The sequence below is a fragment of the Gossypium arboreum genome, chromosome 10, assembly GCF_025698485.1.
Source record: "Gossypium arboreum isolate Shixiya-1 chromosome 10, ASM2569848v2, whole genome shotgun sequence".
Lineage (NCBI taxonomy): Eukaryota > Viridiplantae > Streptophyta > Magnoliopsida > Malvales > Malvaceae > Gossypium > Gossypium arboreum.
Window position 1 is genome coordinate 68,703,747 of NC_069079.1, and position 4,679 is coordinate 68,708,425.

General features: G+C 33.8%; 1 non-coding gene across 1 annotated transcript; it reads right to left on the bottom strand.

Annotated features, from left to right (window-relative positions):
• Positions 1 to 4,071: 4,071 nt before the first annotated feature.
• LOC128283226 (small nucleolar RNA R71) lies at positions 4,072 to 4,178 on the bottom strand. The gene has a single exon (XR_008273568.1). It is a non-coding gene; the product is annotated as a small nucleolar RNA R71 (small nucleolar RNA).
• Positions 4,179 to 4,679: the final 501 nt, after the last annotated feature.

The following is a 4,679-nucleotide window of genomic DNA, read 5'->3' on the forward strand; positions in this document are numbered from 1 at the left end:
TTCATGCTAATTCTTAAAAATTTTAGTATATTTTGAGTTAGTTCTTAAGTTCTTTGCTTAACCCATGACAAAATTTTGAGTTGGGTAATGTCTTAAGCTTTACCATAGTAGAAATTAAGGGGTTAGATTGTTGTTTTTTTTGTGGTTATTTGAAGTTGAACTAGTTAATACTTAAGTGTTAGTATTTGTACATGAAATAGATGAATGTGGAATTGTTGAGTTATTTGAACAAATTCGGCTTTGTAATGGATTTCTTTTTAGTATAAACCTTGAGTAATGCTAGACATAGATTTTGGTTTTGATAGTGCTAATATGAGTTTAATTAATTCAATTTTGATAATATAATGATAGCTTAAGATAAACAACATTCGGTTATGAATTTTGTGTTAAATCGAAAATGGATGCTAGTTGAGCTATGAACAATTACTTAATAACGAAGAGAATATAAGCTAAATGCTAAAGTAGCATTCAACCTCGGAGTAAGTTAAATTGGTAGGAAAATAAATTTTGAGATGGAAAATTATGTGTTTGACTAAAGAAAAGAAATCGTTGAAGAGTGTTTGTGAACTTGGTGAGTGTATTCGGTTAGGGGGCAAATGAATAAAAATTTGGAATTTGATTTTTGTTTGGGTATGTATGACCAAGTATATTCGGCCACATACATGATATAATTACATGATGTTATATTATGATTATTGAGCTTATGTATGTGGGTGCATGTATATCTAGTAATATAAGGTCATTTGGTTTTGATAGTCGACTGATAAGTCGTTACTTTAATTACAAGAGCATTTGGTGAAAGTAACATTTGTGTATGAACATATATTAGTTATGAAATCGGTAGGTTTATTGTGGTAATGATAATATATTAAAATGAGATGGATATTTGATTACCGAATGCGAATAATAAGTAAACACTATTGATCGAAATATTAAACGTCTCTATTTATACTTATGTAGCTCAAGAGCAAGTGGGGTCAAAGTTGGATAAGGGAAAGGAAAAAGTGATCGAATAGCCGTTGAAATCGTTTGACAACATCCGAGGTAAGTTTTCGAATAATGGAACTTAGTTTATGATTTGATTAAGTCATGACATATAAGCATAACAATTAAACGGTGATATAATGATTCTACTTGAATTATATATTGAGGTGATTAGTTTATACCTATGACGGGTAGCCGAATGTGTATAGAGATCATGTTATAAAGCAAATCGAAATCATGCTCTTTGTATGTGGCTATTGAGCCGAAAATGATAATGGTTGATAAGCGTCTTGTGTTTGAATTCTAATTATGATAATGAAATATGGATGTGTCATGATTTATTGGTACATGTGCTTGATTATTCGGATGATATCCGGGCTAAGTCCCGAAGGCATTTGTGCAAGTTACTATACCCGGGCTAAGTCCCGAAGGCATTTGTGCTAGTGATTATATCCGGGCTAAATCCCGAAGGCATTTATGCTAGTGACTATATCCGGGCTAAGACCAAGGCATTTATGCTAGTGACTATATCCGGCTAAGACTATATCCAGCTAAGTCCCGAAGATACTTGGGTTTGGAAGTGAACGATCTTGCTGTAATAAATTCAATTAATACGCTCGTAAAATCCAAACGATAAGGTATGTTTCGTATATGCATCGGAAAAGTCGATTCGTTTTAAATAGTATTCGTTCAATTGATTAACGAACTTTCGGCCTTTAGTTAGGTTTGATACCTTGTGTATGAATATATTGATTGAAGCGTGAAGTAAGTATGATTATGAGAATGTGCATATATGAAGTTATTCATTTAGCCATATGAGTGTTATACTTTAGTCGAAACTAATTCCATTACTCAAAACTTACTAAGCATTAAATGCTTATTCCGTTTCTTTGATTCTCTGTTTTATAGATTTTGGTTCGTCAGCTATCGGACTCGGGATTGTCAAAGTCGAAGTCGTCCACACTATCTAAGCCCTTTTGGTACTCTTTTAGTTAAACTTTGATAACGGCATGTATAGGATTGACCTTCGTTGTTAATTAAGTACCTTTCTGGTATTGAATATATTCGGTTGGCCATGCGAAAATGGCTTATATATTTTGAGCATAGCGTTAAAATCATTGTGTATATATATGGTTATTGAGAGGTGTGGAAATGCTTGGCAATGATTAGCCATTGGAATGGTTAATCACGATCTAATCGGGATACCCTTGGTGCTATGTATGTCAAAGGGCTAGTTGAATCATGGAAACTATGAAACAGGTAAAATCTGCCTTAAAATAGATGCTGACAGCAGCAGTGATGTGAGTTTTAAAAATCACTAAAAATAGTATAAATGTAATTAAATAATGAATAAATTATGCAATCGAACCTTGATGAGTCTATTTTCATATGGAAGAAAGAAAGGACCATATAAGCCATACTTTATGAGATGTTTAAGTTTTCATGAAACAGGGCCAGAGCGATTACTGGATCCCCTGTTCTGACTTTGAAAATTTACCATAAATTAACCAGAGATAATTAGAAGTCATGCTTTATATGTATAGATTCCTTTTTGAGTCTAGTTTCATTAGAAACAAACGTCATAAGTATTGAAGCTCTGAACAGGGAGATATCTAAGTCGTAATGCATGAAGGTCAGAGTAGTCGAACCCTGAAACAGGGGAGAATTTAACTAATAAACTGTACTAATTGGCTTGACCAAAATTATAGAAAAAATTTTTTATATGGAAATATGAGTCTAGTTTCAGGAAAAATTTACGGAATTGGTTTTCGAGTTTTGGAACTCGAGATATGATTTTTAGAGTAACTGTGATGCAGTTAGCCAGCTTGTCTGGAAATTTTAAAATGAATCCAATTTAATTTGGGTAAGTAAATGAATTAAGTCCGTTAACACCTCGTGTTTGACTCGTTACCTCATGTAATCTTTTATGTGCTTATGAGATTGAATTAATTGTTTGAATTGGCATAGAGATATGTACAAGAGATTGTTTTAATTTCATAAGTATTTTGTGCATTAACACATTTTCTTATTAAAATTTTTTAATCGGTTGAATTGACATAAAGACATAGTCGAGAGATAAATGAATTTTGGGTAAGTAAGTATGTTCATAAGTTAGCAATTTACTTAGTTGCCGTAAATTTATTCGTAACAATATAAACATGAGTTTAATACTTCTAAGTTAAGAAATGTAATTAATCTAACACAATTATGTCATCTTGATTAAAATCATCTTTTGAAATCGTGCATTGGAACTTTTATTTTATTTTTATTTATTTTACTTAGTTAAAATCCTAGTTTTTAATCACCTCCTCAAATAATTCTTTTCACAGTCCCTGTGGGTATGATAACTCAACATTTACTTGTCACTTTATTACTCGTTGCGATTGTGTACACTTGCACATTTTCGTCGCTCCAAGTTTTTGGTGCCATTGCCGAGGACTATTTTTAAAAAGTCATTATTTGTGAATTTGTTAGTTTTGCATTTTGGTTTACTTTTCTGTTCAATTTTAACTTAATTAATTTTTCTATGATTATTACAGGTGTTTATGAGTATTGACCGAATTATAGATTTACTCCCTGTAAACCCTGAGATTGAAAGAACTTTTCGATAGCGAAGAAGACAAGCAAGTCAAAGAAGAACCAAAGAGATGAACCTTGAAAATTTGAATCAAGGAAACGAAGCAAACCTTGCTCAAAATCATATCCTTATTGCTAATGATAGGGATAGAGCTCTAAGACAGTATGTCGTGCTAGTGTTTCATGATCTTAATCCGAGTATTAGGAGACCCGAAATCGAGGCACAACAATCCAAGCTGAAGCCAGTCATGTTTCAGATGCTTCAGACAGTGGGCCAATTTAGTGGAATGCCTACCGAAGATCCTCATATTCACTTAAGACTGTTTATGGAGGTGAGCGATTCTTTCAAGTTAGCTGAAGTACCCGAAGATGCATTACGATTGAAGCTATTCCCATATTCGCTAAGGGGCAAAGCTCGAGCCTAATTGAACTCATTGCCACCAAATTCAATTTTCACATGGCAAAAGTTAGTAGAAAGATTCCTCATATTTCCCGCCTAGCAAGAATGCTAAGTTGAGGAATAAGATCACTACTTTCCAACAAATGGATGATGAGTCCTTGTATGGGGTATGGGAAAGGTACGAAGAATTATTACGAAAGTTCCCTCATCATGGAATCCCACATTGTATCCAACTTAAGACGTTTTATAATGGTCTCAATGGCCACACAAGGATGGTAGTGGACACTTCTGCTAATGGTGCTCTCTTTTCTAAGTCTTATAATGAGGCCTATGAAATCATTGAGAGGATTGCCAGCAACAATTATCAATTGCCAACCAATTGAGCAGTGTCAAGAAGATGAGTCACTGGAATACATAAAGTAGACGCTCTTACTTCCCTAACATCTCAAGTATCCTCAATATCCTCAACGCTTAAAAATTTTACCACTAATAGGTTTAATACTTTTATAGCACAGCCACCGAATCAATTTGAAAATGCTTTAAAATGCCTTACTTGAGGCCTGACCCTTTTTTAAACGGGCCTTATTTTTTGGTCCAAGTCTATTTTTCGGGCCTATATTTTTGCCTAAACCCTTTCACATTTCAAGCGGGCCGAGTGGCCCGACCCATGATTAGGTCTAATACGGAGGTACCCGAACTTGGAAACTTGTACCTACTT